We start from the raw sequence: 15890 nt of genomic DNA, 5'->3' as shown, positions 1-15890 counted from the left end.
TGAACTTTTGTGTTTCAAATACAAACTACTACGATGTTTTCTTTTCGCACGGTAATAATTTATTTTATTTTAAATTATTAAAGAATCAGTCAGTAATAAAAAAATAAATTTTATTGTTAATAATAATACTATGAATTAATTGTTTACATTATTTAAGATAATAATTATGTCATTGTTAATCATTGGCGTCATTTTGTCGGAGGTAGCTGCTAATCAGGTCTCATCGGAAGTATTGGCCTCCTTAGCAGGCGGAGGGTAATTAATAATATATATTCTATAAAAATTAAAACATAAATATATACAATTTTCTTGTTTTTGACTGAAGGAAGAAGAGAAGATCTGTGGATACTGGATCATTCGAATAATGCATATTAATGTAATCTATGCCACAACATGTTATTTATGTATTTTTTAGCCTTTTATTCACATTTGTTAAAATTAAACTGTATTGTAAATATAGTTTAAATATATATTAAACTATAATTAAATTATACATACAATATTAACAAAAGAAGAAAAAAAAAAATTTGGTTATTGTATCATTTTATAATAATTTATATTTTGTGCAATTAAAAAATTAAAATTTCTGTATAATATAATTTGAAAAATTAAAATAAATAAATAACATTTCAATGTTTGTCACTCTTAAAAATTATTTTAAAATTATTTCCGTTTCTTTTTTTTTAACAAACAAGTGGAAATAATTTCTCTGCTTTATTGCCTCATCATTTTTTAATGAATGTTTTAAATTAATGTTATAGGAAAAATCAAAATTGCCAGAATCAAAAAGAAATTTTTAATTATTCATTTGCAATTTACCAGTGTTGATTAAATAATCGATCTTAATTTCAATTATTGAACCATGTAGACATCAATAATTATTCATTTGATTTATTTTTTATTTTTGTGGACTTACTGAAGCCTCAACTGGTCGTGTTACTCAGTTAGATATAGCAAGTGAAAAATTAAAAAAAAAAAATTATTATTATTGCCTTCTACACATAATGTTTCAAGGTAAAGTACATTATAAAACAATATTCAAAATTGATAACAATTTTAAAAGACATTCATATCGATGCATTTTGTTTTATAATAATTTTAAAAAAAATATAATTACACTCGATAAATGTTTTGTTGACATACGTGGAATATTTCGATTGCTTTAAATTTTCATAATAAATATCGAAACTTGGTAATTTTTCTTGACTACGCAACAAAATGCATTTTAATTATTAAAATTGTTATATAAACATAAAACTCACTGTGTATATAAAAGCGATACATTTTTCGATTTTCCATATCATTTCTATACTACAAACTACTACGATGTTTTTTTTTCGCACGGTAATAATTTATTTTATTTTAAATTAATAAATAATAAGTCAGTAATAAAAAAATAAATGTTGTTAATAATAATAATACTATGAATTAATTGTTTACATTATTTAAGATAATAATTATGTCATTGTTAATCATTGGCTTCATCTTGTCGGAGAGAGGTATCTCGGCCAACGCAACGGATCGGCCCATACTACCTGGGTAATGTATTGATAATATATTCTATAAAAATTGAAATATAAATATAAAATTTTTGTGTTTTTGACTGAAGGGTTGTAAGAATACCTGTATAAACACGCTGTATCATACGAGTAATTTATAATAATGGAATCTATGACACAACGAGTTATTTATTTATATATTTTAACCTTCTATTCACATTTGGCATTGTCAAAAAGGAAAATGGTACCAGCAAATAATGCAACAGATAAAAAATTGAATATATTCAAAATTATACGCATAATACTTATTAACGAAAGGAGAAAAAAAAAAAACTCTTCTTATAGTTTACATAACATTTATTGAAAAAATGAAAAAAAAAATTGGTTATTGTATTATCTTTTAATAATTTCATATTTTGTGTAATTGAAAAATTAAAATTTCTGTATAATATATCATTTGAAAAATTAAAATAAATAAATAACATTTTAATGTTTGTCAGTCTTAAAAATTATTTTGAAATTATTTCCGTTTTTTTTTTTTTTAACAAACAAGTGGAAATAATTTCTCCGCTTTATTGTCTCATCATTTTTTGATGAATGTTCGATGATGAACTTTTATGTTTTAAATTAATGTTAGTAAACATCGAAATTGCCAGAATCAAAAAGAAATATTCAATTATTCATTTGTAATTTACCAGTAGTTAATATATACTAATTATTGTTGATTGAATAATCGATCTTAATTTCAATTATTGAACCATGTATAGACATAAGTTATCATCAATTATTAATTTGATTTATTTTTTATTTTTGTGGACTTACTGGATCCTCAACTGGCCGTGTTCCTCAGTTAGATACAGCAACAGAAAAATTAAAAAAAAAAAATTATTATTATTGCCTTTTACACATAATGTTTCAAGGTAAAGCACATAATAAAACAATATTTAAAATTGATAAGAATTTTAAAAGACATTCATACCAATGCATTTTGTTTGATAATAATTTTTCATAAAAAAAGTATAATTACACTCGATAAATGTTTTGTTGACATACGTGGAATATTTCGATTGCTTTAAATTTTCAAAATAAATATCAAAACTTGATAATTTTCCTTGACTACGCAACAAAATGCATTTTCATTATTGAAATTGTTATATAAACATACACTCACCGTGTATATATAAAAGCGATACATTTTTCGATTTTCCATATCATTACTATACTACAAACTACTACGATGTTTTTTTTTCGCACGGTAATAATTTATTTTATTTTAAATTAATAAATAATAAGTCAGAAATAATGTAAATAATTAATTCATAGTATTATTATTATTAACAAAATTTATTTTTTTATTACTAGATAATAATTATGTCATTGTTAATCATTGGCTTCATCTTGTCGGAGAGAGGTATCTCGGCCAAAGCCACGGATCGGCCCATACTACCTGGGTAATGTATTGATAATATATATTCTATAAAAATTGAAATATAAATATAAAATTTTGTGTTTTTGATTGAAGGATTGTGAGAGGACCTATATAAACACGCTGTATCATACGAGTAATTTATAATAATGGAATCTATGAAACAACGAGTTATTTATTTTTATTTCAATCTTCTATTCACATTTGGCATTGGCAAAAAGGGAAACGGTACCAGCAAATAATGGAACAGATAAAAAATCGAATATATTCAAAATTATACACATAATACTTATTAACGAAAGGAGAAAAAAAAAAAAAACTCTTCTAATAGTTTACATAAAATTTATTGAAAAAATGAAAAAGAAAATTGGTTATTGTATTATATCTTTTAATAATTTCATATTTTGTGTAATTGAAAAATTAAAATTTCTGTATAATATATCATTTGAAAAATTTAAATAAATAAATAACTTTCGATGTTTGTCAGTCTTAAAAATTATTTTAAAATTATTTCCGTTTCTTTTTTTTTTAACAAACAATAAGTGGGAATAATTTATCTGCTTTATTGCCTCAACATTTTTTAATGAATGTCTTAAATTAATGTTATAAGAAAAATTGAAATTGCCAGATTTAAAAAGAAATTTTTAATTATTCATTTGTAATTTACCAGTGTTGATTAAATAATCGATCTTAATTTCAATTATTAAACCATGTAGACATCAATGATTATTCATTTGATTTATTTTTTATTTTTGTGGACTTACTGGAGCCTCAACTGGTCATGTTACTCAGTTAGATACAGCAACAGAAAAATTAAAAAAAAAAAAATATTATTATTGCCTTTTACACATAATGTTTCAAGGTAAAGCACATTATAAAACAATATTCAAAATTGATAACAATTTTAAAATACATTCATACCAATGCATTTTGTTTGATAATAATTCATAAAAGAAAAAATATAATTACACTCGATAAATGTTTTGTTGAATTACGTGGAATATTTCGATTGCTTTAAACTTTTGAATATCAAAACTTGATAATTTTTCTTGACTACGCAACAAAATGCATTTTAATTATTAAAATTGTTATATAAACATACACTCACCGTGTATATATAAAAGCGATACATTTTTCGATTTTCCATATCATTACTATACTACAAATTACTACGATGTTTTTTTTTCGCACGGTAATAATTTATTTTATTTTAAATTAATAAATAATAAATCAGTAATAAAAAAATAAATGTTAATAATAATAATATAATACTATGAATTAATTATTTACATTATTTAAGATAATAATTATGTCATTGTTAATCATTGGCTTCATCTTGTCGGAGAGAGGTATCTCGGCCAAAGCAACGGATCGGCCCATACTATCTGGGTAATGTATTGATAATATATTCTATAAAAATTGAAATATAAATATAAAATTTTATGTGTTTTTGACTGAAGGGCTGCGAGAGGAGGTGTATAAACACGCTGTATCATACGAGTAATTCATAATTATGGAATCTATGACACAACGAGTTATTTATTTATATTTTAACCTTCTATTCACATTTGGCATCGGCAAAAAGGGAAACGGTACCAGCAAATAATGCAACAGATAAAAAATTGAATATATTCAAAATTATACACATATATCTATTAACGAAAGGAAAAAAAAACAACTCTTCTTATAGTTTAGATAAAATTTATTGAAAAAATAAAAAAAAAAATTGGTTATTATATTATCTTTTAATAGTTTCATATTTTGTGTAATTGAAAAATTAAAATTTTTGTATAATATAATTTGGAAAATTTAAATAAACTTTCAATGTTTGTCAGTCTTAAAAATTTTTTTAATATTTAATTATAATCTTATAAATAAATATCAAATTTATTTTACAATAATATAACTTAAATATTAATTAGGCAAAATAAAAAGTTTTATTATTATAATTTTTAATAGTTATATAATTATTTTAAAAACTATTGATAAAGTAAAAAAATGATCAAGTTTGGATATATTTATTATGAAAATTCAAAGCAATCGAAATATTCTACGTAATTCAACAATACTTTTATCGAATGTAAAAATTTTTTTTTTTTTTATAAATTGTTATCCAACAAAATGAATTGTGGCTTGTTATCAATTTTAAGTATTGTTTTTAATGCACATTACCTTGAAAAATTATACATGGAAGGCAATAATTTCTCTACTTTTTCCTTGTTTAAATTATTCAAAATAAAATTGGCAATCGTTTTGTTTGAGGGAACTGCTGAAGATCATATTTTTAAAACATTCACAGATTTCAAGATTCTGAGAGACAATTAAATATGTATCTATGATAAATTATTAAATACACCTTCGGACAATGTTGTCATACTGTTACCGAAAATACCACTCGATTTTTTAGAGTGAGTAATATTTTTGATAATACTATAACTTTACATGCGAGTATTGTACATTGTGTGTGTTATTGCAATAACACACACGACTCAATGTCACTTACAAGTTAACGGGAGATACTTGGGCACTGATAAGCAAACATTTTTCACATTACGTTAATTCTTTTTTTTTTTGCTAATTCTTGTTTTTATAGACAAATTATTTTCATTTGTGTTGTACTGTATATAGATCCATTTAGTACAGTAGGTTCAGTATTGATCTAAAAAGATCCACATAGATATTTGATACGGATAAAATGATCCATAGATATTCATAGATCCATGGAGATCTCTATTGTGCAATTAAAATTGAGTTTGTTTAATTTTAAGAAGGCGCTAGTAGGGCAGAAAAAACAAGACAAAATTCGTGATAAAGTTGAAAAAAGTGTGCATCTTGAAAGTAGGATATTGCAGTAACGGCGGCAGACTAGGCTGTTTCGTCGGAAGGGAGAAGCAAGTGAGGAGAGAGAGAGAAAGAGAACTTGCTCAAAATTTATTTTTTTTATGTAAAATAAAATAAAATAAAAGATAAAATACAAAATGTTGGGACCGTGTTGAGCTGCCGTGCCTAATCCCTTGTTGGCACGAGCTTACACTGGTCAATTCCTCGAATTTGCAGTGCTGGCCTTGTGAGCAGACCTTGCAAATGCAAGGAAAATTGGGATTAGGTGAATGGCCTCGTACACAACACTGTACTCAACAAAAAATAAAATAAAATAAAATGAGAAAAATATATTTGGGAAGGTTTTTTCAGGCTCACACCAACGCTTGGTTATCCGGGCGTCGTTGTGAGGCCTTCGAAGATTTTCCCAGAATTTCCTACTATTAAGGCCCAAGAGCTAAGTTAGCGTCTTGGACCTTTTTTGGTAAATCAGTTGTCTGTGCAAATTGCAAATTGCAATTCTGTGGCTTACACATCGCTCTCTCGTCACTGGTCTTGCAAAAATAAAAGTTACTAAATAAAACAAATTAATAATTTGTTAAATAAAATAAATTAATAATTTGCTAAATAAAATAAATTAATAATTTAATCAATAAATAAATTAGTAATTTGATCAATAAACAAATTAATAATTTAATCAATAAGCGAATTAATAATTTAAAATAAGAATTAAATTTAAAACTATAACAAAAAATCTAAATGTGTTAATTATTAAAATAAATATATCCTATAAATCCTACCAGATATAAATCCTTTAACGGGCAATATATCCAACATTTTTTGGTGCCGAAACCAGGGACATTTAGATATAAAAAGTGAACTTTATAAATTTATAAACAATAAAAATAATTTGTACTTATTAATTCAACAATAGAATTAATCAGCGTGTTAAACATTAAATCAAGTGAAAGTGATACATAAGTTATACAATTGATCAAAAATATAAATATATGTACAAATGATGCTTCATGTTTCTCGAATGTACATGCAATAATAATTAAACATATACATTAATTATATTAATTATAAACTTATTCAAAGTGACAGTATTTCATTTTTTTGTGAATGAGACTAAAGTAATAATTAAAAAATATATACAAAATCTATTTATTATAAAGTTATTTAAAAGTGACAGTGTGTTACTTTGTGCAAAATCAACTTGATAATAATAATTCCAATATAAATAAAATTATTTAATAATATATATTTGTTGGAAAATAGTTGAATAATTTATATTCAAATATACATATACACGTATATACATATATACATATATTTACGAAGGCAACAAACGCGCCCAACACAAGCCGAGCAAAAACTCAACTACGCCAAACTGCAGCCATCCAGGTCCAAGGACTCATCAAACGGCAAGTCACTGGATTGTTTTTTACTGATTAGAATAATTGTGCGGTACTATAAAAAAAAAAATCATTTAAATAATAAATATATATTCGTTTGAGATGATCAAAATTAAATAATATCAACTAAATTAAAATGAAAATCATTGAAATTGTTTGATGAGTAACACCTAATAATCAATATAGCATTTGGGCGCTATAATAATAATAAATTGTTCAATTAATAAATTTAAACGGTAATAATAAAACGAAAAGTAAAAATATCAAAACTTTAGTGTCGATTAAATAAATATTGGGTCCAATCAATGACAGAATAAATAATATACATAATTAAATAATAAACTAATTAAAACTAATATAAACTTCCTAAACTCAATATATGGACACAAATTGTTTTGAAGATTAAAAAATTACAAGAATTGAATTATTATTGAAATATATAAATAAAATTAAATTATTAAAGTCATTTATTTTCTAATAAATGACGATTTAAAATTCAATAAAAATTCAGAATTATATTTTATAAAAATTAATACAATCAAATTGAAACAAACAAAGCAAAATATTGTTTATATATTTCAACATTTTTTAATCTTGTCTACATTAATTAATACAATTAACGTCGGCTAACAAGCATAGCGAAGGTATCGAATTTTCGCTTGTTGATTGTTGTATTTTCAAATAGATAATCATGGTATCTGTGAGGAATATTGTTCAACGAAGGACAACGCTCAAAGCTCAGATTACAATACTCCAGAATTTAGTAGAGACTGGCTCGGTCGAAATAGCAAATATGCGGTTACGGCTGAACCGTATTACAAATTTATATAATGAATTCGAGTCACTGCATAATGACTTGGTTATAGCTGAACCAGATAATGACCATGAAATTGAATTTGAAAACATTATGGAAAAATATTTTAATTTAGCTACAAGAATAGGTGCACTCGAGCAACCTATCGTCCCAGCGCCCATTCAAACAGAAAACAATCAGTCAAAACACAAATTAAAATTACCCCAAACAAAGATTCCGACATTTGACGGAAATTTGGAAGAATGGTTATCTTTCAAAAATTCCTTCCAAGCCTTAATTACAGATCACCCAGAATTGAACAATATAGATAAATTTCGTCTTCTCCAATCAGCTATAGTTGGTGAGGCGAAAAAGAAACTTGCCAATTACCCTATTGCTGATTCCAGCTTCGAAAAAGCTTGGGCCATGTTGGAACAAGATTTTGAAGTAGAAAGAATAATCATCGCAACCCATATAAATGCGATACTTAATTTACCGGCTCAAATCAAAGAATCTGCAGAAGGTTTGAGATCTCTTGTTGATAATTTGCGGCGTCATATTACCTGTCTTGAAACGTTAGGGGTAGTACATTGTCCAGAAATGGTCACCGTCATTCTAGAGAATAAACTACACCGATCCACAGCGGAAAAGTGGGTCAATACTCTCAAACAAAGCAAATTTCCACCATTAGCTGATTTAATCAAGTTTTTGATAAATGAAGCTAATAATTTATCCCATTTTAAAAGGAAACAAATCGAGACTGTTGATACAGCAAAAAACACTCAGTTTCCCAATAAAAAGGGACGTTTTAATAATAAATTTATAAAGAAAAATAACAACAATAACCATTCACATTCAACACTTACAATTAGCACATCCAATAATTGTGTTGTCTGTAATGATCGACAACATGCTCTATATAAATGCGATAATTTTAAAAAATTGTCTGTACCTGAAAGACGAGAGATTGTGAATAAAGCCAATCTTTGCAAAGTTTGTCTTCGTTATCATCGAGGCGAATGTTTTTTGAAAAATTGCAGATTATGTAATAAAAAACATAATATATTTTTGCACGAAACAGAACCTACCTCATCAAAAAAAGAGACTAGGTCAAAAATCAAAGAAGAAAAGACGGAGTGACTAGCTTTAGAAACTCCCGTTGAGCAGGATGCCTGTCCATTGACTCGATCACTAAAGACAGCTGTTCCTCTGCGGACAAGTGCTTCAGTGAAAAACAAAGACAAGGCAGGAAATTATATAAATTGTGGAACTCTTTTAGACAACTGCTCAACTGCCAATCTCATTACTCAAAGACTAGCATCTCAGCTGAATTTGGTAATGAAAAGGTGTTCCATTCCTATTAATGGCATCAATGCTACTACTTTTACAGAAAATAGCTTAGAACTAACTTTTTATGCCCATTTTTATAATTATTCGCAAACATTGGCATTTTTTACGATACCTGAAATTACAGGGTTATCACCTCCTGAGTTATTTCATGATGAAAATCTAGAAATTCCTTAAAATATTAAATTGGCCGACCCAAAATTTTATATGCCACAGCCTATTGATATGTTGATAGGGGCAGAATCAACCTTAACATTGATGTCAGTTGGTCAAATACAATTATCAGACGAATCTTTTCAATTATGTCTTCAAAAAACTCATCTCGGATGGATCGTAGCAGGTACCACGACGAGATCATCTCTTTCCCTTATCTTGTAATTTAACTCGCCTTGAAAAACAAATGACCAATTTTTGACGGCTAGAAGAAATTAGCTTTGAAAAACCAAAGGCAAAACAAGATATTTTATGTGAAAAACATTTTACTGAAAATATAACACGTGACCCGAGTGGTAGATATATCGCTAGGTTGCCATTCATTAAAGGTGATCACACTTTCGGGGGTTCTCGAGCGGCAGCCTATCGACAATTGAGGGTCCGGAACGCACGCCGGCAGGTTCACGCTTGGACAAGTCTTAATTTTCGTCAAAAAAAAAATAGATGGTGAAAGCAAAAGAAAATATATTGAATTATTTTATTGAAAAATTAATTAAGAAAATTACCATCTTCGATTTTTCATTTTTCAATAATAATATTAGTTATCTCTTTTGTTTATCAAAACTCTTGAAATTTTACATATTTATATATTTATTAACATATAATGAAAATTTCGGTAATAATATATTATTTATTTAATTTGGTACTGAATCTTCTTAGTTTAAATTGGAGTGTATTTTAATAACTTCCAGCGTAAAAATGTTTATTTATATATGTACATATTATTTAATTTCATTTAAATTAATAATTAAAAAAGTTATTGAGTTAATAACAATGGAGCGCGCTCACGTTTGACACGCATATCGAAGGTTCTAGTATGGGTGATGGCAAGTCGCTGTTTTGTTGCGCGCGTAATAATTAATGCGACCGCGCTCCATTGTTATTCACTCAATAACTTTTTTAATTATTAATTTAAATTTTTGAAATTTTAGAAATATATTCTACATATATAAATAAACATTTTTTACGCTGGAAGTTATTAAAATTTTCAAATTTCTTCGCTAAACGGTTGAGTCAAAGATAAGAAGATTCAATTTTCCATCGACACAAATTAAATAAATAATATAAATAAATATTATCATTATTTTCTGAAAATTTTTTTTTTTCATTATTCTTTGTTAATAAATATATAAATATGTAAAATTTCAAGAGTTTTTATTGATAAACAAAAGAGATATACTCGTATTATTATTGAAAAATGAAAAAAATCAGAGATGGAATAATTTTCTTAATTAATTTTTTTCAATTAAAATAATTAAAAAAAAAAAAAAACCATAAAAGCAATATATTTTTCTTTTAACTTTTCCTACATGCCTATATTTTTTAATTTTTTTTTTGACAACTTTGAAAATTAAGAATTGTCCAAGCCATTGGACAATACTTCTACCGTTTTTCGAGCGTGCAGGTCGTTATTGCATCCGGACCCTCAATTCCATGCGTTGGAAAATAAATTCTCGTCCAACTATGAATTAAAAACAGAATATTTTAAAGTCATGCAAGAGTACATTGATCTTGGTCATATGTCTCTTGTCCCAGATGACTCACGATAAATATTATTTACTACATCATGCAGTTATCAAGACATCCAGCTTCACCACTAAGGTTAGAGTAGTCTTTGATGCATCCGCAAAATCAAAAAAAAATAAATCCCTTAATGATATTCTAATGACGAGTCCTACTATTCAAGATACAATTTTTACTCAACTACTCAAATTTCGTTCACATTGATACGTCATAACAGCTGATATTAAGAAAATGTATCGTCAAATTTTGTTACACAAAGATAATCGAGCGTATCAAAGAATTCTTTGGTGCGTGGGAGATCAAATTAAAACTTTTGAATTAAATACAGTAACTTTTGGAGTTACCTGTTCTCCTTTTCTTGCAATTCGTACAATTCATCAATTGGCTGACGATGAAGTGAACCGTTTTCCTCGAGCTGCTCATATATTAAAAAATGATCTGTATGTTGATAATCTTTTGACAGGTGCTAGTATTATCTCGGAAACACGTCAACTCCGTGACGACATTGTTAATTTATTAAAATGTGGTCAATTTAATATTCGTCAGTGGGCTTCTAACGAACCAAATTGAGTATCTGATTTATCGAATGTTAATATTAATTCTAATTTTATACTTGATAAAAATTGTACTTTAAAAACTCTTGGTATTACATGGGAAGCTAAATTCGATGTACTTCAATATTCTGTAAAAACGATTTCAATACCTGAAAGGGTTACTAAGAGTAAATATTCTTTCTGAAATCGCAAAAATATATGATCCTCTTGGACGAGTTGGGCCAGTAGTCTTGCATGCAAAGAAAATCATGCAAGAATTATGGCAAGCCAAGGTCGACTGAGATGAATCCGTCCCAATTCATATACATACATCGTGGCTAAATTTTGTTGATGAATTAAAATTTTTAAATAAGATTTCTTTCGATCGACATATTTAAACAGACATTGGTTCTAACGTACAAATACACGGCTTTTGTGATTTTTATTCAAGGAATCAATTTTGAGACAGAAAATAAAATTTTCAACTCACAAATTCAGAGTAAAAATTCACGCTTCAATAATTTATGTCCGTTCCTTAACGAGAAAGGCCTACTCCGCGTAGGTGGTCGTCTAAAGCGAGCTAACATTTCTTACAACCAAAAACATCCCATCTTACTACCATCGAGAAATTCTTTTACTGATTTAATTATAAAAGACATCCATTCTCGACAATTACATTCTGGTATACAAACCACCTTGAATGCCATGCGTCAACGTTTTTGGGTCCTTGATGGGAGAAACCAAGTACGTCAGGTCATAAGAAAATGCATGACTTGTTTCCTCTTCATAGCTGAAGCTGAAAAATTCGAAATGGCGGATTTGCCTGAAGACCGTGTCAATGCCAGAAATGTATTTAAATTTGTTGGTATTGACTATTGTGGTCCATTTTTTATCGAAGAAAAGAAATTTCGTAATACGACTAAAGTAAAAATATACGTCTGCGTATTTGAATGCATGTCAGTAAAAGCCGTACACTTAGAAGTAGTAAGCGATTTAACGATTGAAGGTTTTCTTGAAGCGCTGCGTCGATTTATTGCGAGACGTGGTACCCCTTCTAAAATTTCTTCCGATAACGGTACGAATTTTGTCGGGGCAAACAATCAATTTAATTAAAAGAATTATATAACTTACTAAATTCTGACGAGCATAATAGTATATTTCGTTACAAGTGCCCAGGCAGAGAGTGTGCTCACAACTCATTTGGAGGGGAAACACACGCCAAGGCTCGTGCTTGCCCCTCCAAATTCGTTAAGAGCACACTCTCTGCCTGGGCACATGTAACGAACTATATTTTATGTTACAAGGGCAGTAATGTGCGTGGTAGTGCGCTTTGGAAATTCACACATTATTACCACTGTTCCTAGTAAACATAAAGATAAGTCACATAATGCCCAATCAGAGAGCCCGCTCACAACTCATTTGGAGGGGAAACACTCGCCAAGGCTCGTGCTTGCCCCTCCAAATTCGTTGAGAGCACACTCTCTGAGTGGGCACTTGTAACGAAATATACTATTATGTTACTAGGGACAGTGGTAATAATGTGTGAACTTCCAAAAAACGCACTACCCCTCTTACGCTTTGGAAATTCACACATTATTCCCACTGCCCTTGTAACATAAAAGACTGTTACACAATTTTGTGTCCTCACACATACCAAGAATATCTTAGAACTTTATTCTACCGTTATCACTGCATCAAGGCGGATTGTGGGAATCGACAGTAAAATTATTTAAGCATCATCTCAAACGAGTAGTAGGTGAATCATTTTTCACCTATGAAGTATTTACGACCTTCACCACTGAGGTTGGAGGTATTTTCAATTCAAGGCCTCTCACTGCGATGTCTTCTGATCCTAACGATCTTAACGTCATTACACCCGCACATATTCTAGTCAGTGAACCTATTCGAAACTTGCCGGAACAAGACTTTACCGAGACACCCATTAACAGATTGTCAGCTTGGGAGCATACCACGAAACTGCGACAGCATTTTTGGGCTCTTTGGCACACTGAATATTTACACGAGTTACAGAAACGACATAAATGGGTCAAAGTACTGCCAACATTAAGGTTGGCGAGATTGTCCTCATCATTGACAAAAATGCACCCTGCACTAGCTGGCCGCTAGGACGAGTTGTTGATGTTCATCCAGAGGCTGATCAGGTGGTCAGAACAGCGGTCATAAAGACAGCTAAAGGAACCTACACACGTTCTGTCACGTTGATATGCCCACTGCCATTCAATGACGTCACACCAGTTCCAGATCAATGATCCCTAAAATTTTATTGTCTTTTCTTGTCGTGTAATCTGTTACAGGAAGAACCTGAACCAGTAGATATTGAAAAAAAAAATATATCTATATATATAATAATAATAATAATGATAATAATAATAATGATAATAATAATAATAATAATAATAACGTTATATGTATAAATGCTCATCTTAGTTAATGATATTAATGTCATCAATTGAATCTAGAGTCATGATATTGACGCTGACATCGCATACGTTCAATACTTTAGTTGATTATATTTTCGATTTTTTACAATTTTAAATTTTCATAATTTGAGTTAACTACGTTTTCAATTATTTCAAAATTTAATGTTTATAAATTAATTTAATTATATTTCAATCTTCATTATTATTTGTTTTTAATTAATATGTTATTAATATAAGATAGTGTACTGGCCCGGTTTTACCATGGTTTCCCTGAGCCTTTTACGGAATCGGGTACACTCAAAAAAGACGATAACATGGGTGCACAAGCACATCGCACTTGAATTGATGTTGTATCAAATCATCAATTATTAAAAAAATTTTTTTTTGTATAAATATATGTTAATTATCAAAAATATTTATTTTGACTTAATGTATAAGCTGATTTATTTTATTTATTTTTCATGTAAAATAAAATAAAATAAAAGATAAAATTCTTAATGCAATTCTGTGGCTTACACATCGCTCTCTCGTCACTGGTCTTGCAAAAATAAAAGTTACTAAATACAACAAATTAATAATTTGATAAATAAAATGAATTAATAATTTGCTAAATAAAATAAATTAATAATTTAATCAATAAATAAATTAATAATTTAATCAATAAGCGAATTAATAATTTAAAGTTTAAATAAAATAAAAAATTGACGAACAAAAATTCAATGAGAATTAAATTTAAAACTATAACAAAAAATCTAAATGTGTTAATTATTAAAATAAATATATCCTATAAATCCTACCAGATATAAATCCCTTAACGGGCAATATATCCAACATAGGCAATACTGCAGTATCATTGGAAGTAGTTTTGTATTATTCTCAATCGAATACTAATTGGATTTAAATAAAAAAAAAATGATAAAAGTTCAATAAAAAAAGGAAAAACTATAAAAAAAGCTTATGGTACTCTGAATGACGTACAAACAATTAAAAAAAAAGATGAGACAGTTGCGGAAGCAACTGTGCCTGCCCTGCGGGGGGAATTTTAATTTCTTTTTTTATATATTAAAATTCGTGACTACAAATTTATTTCATTCTCCATCGTTACAATGATTACTGTTATAACTAAAATTTATTTAATTTTATGACACATTGTTTGTAAAAGACGCGATTACGCACCAATTATAGTGCGTAAAGAAATACTTTTATGCAGGATTTCTTAACAAGAAATCGTGCGTAAAAGTATCTCCTTACGCACTATATTGGCGCAAAATGGCGTCTATATTACAAACCTCGTGTCAAAAAGTATTGTATATAACTCGTACGTGAAGAAGGTAATACTCGTCACCAGGTCGTTTTCGACTCGCCTTCGGCTCGTTCTCAACTCCTGGTGACTCGTATTGACATTTTCAAAATCGTGCGAAAATTACCTACTTCACGTACTAGTTATATAATATACCATTCATTGATTTTGCTTGTTTCTTCTAATGGGTTATCTTCATGTCCGGAATCGCTTTCTTCTAACTTTTTAAATTCTCTGTTTTTACTCATTTTGTTGTACCATGATTTTAGACTGTCAATGTCAAATATTTATTTATGAAATGGTCGAATTCGATTTTATCTATTTGATTTACTTTTTCCCCTCGGTTAAATCAGGATTTAACGTTTTAGTTGTTGTTGAAGTCATATTATATTTTTTTCTTGCCAAAATAATTTTACCTGCAAATTAATTAATTAGTAGATGTATGTATATTTCTTGTATTTTTTTAAACTCAAAATTAATTTTCGGTATATTTTCATTTTCCTCATCGTCTTCGAATTTTATATTAGCTTCTACTGGTATCATTATTTCTTTATTATTTATTAATGAGTATTGTTC

This window comes from Aphidius gifuensis, linkage group LG1 (genome assembly GCF_014905175.1).
Source record: "Aphidius gifuensis isolate YNYX2018 linkage group LG1, ASM1490517v1, whole genome shotgun sequence".
NCBI classification, from domain to species: Eukaryota; Metazoa; Arthropoda; class Insecta; order Hymenoptera; family Braconidae; genus Aphidius; species Aphidius gifuensis.
Note: the sequence above shows the minus strand (reverse complement) of the source record.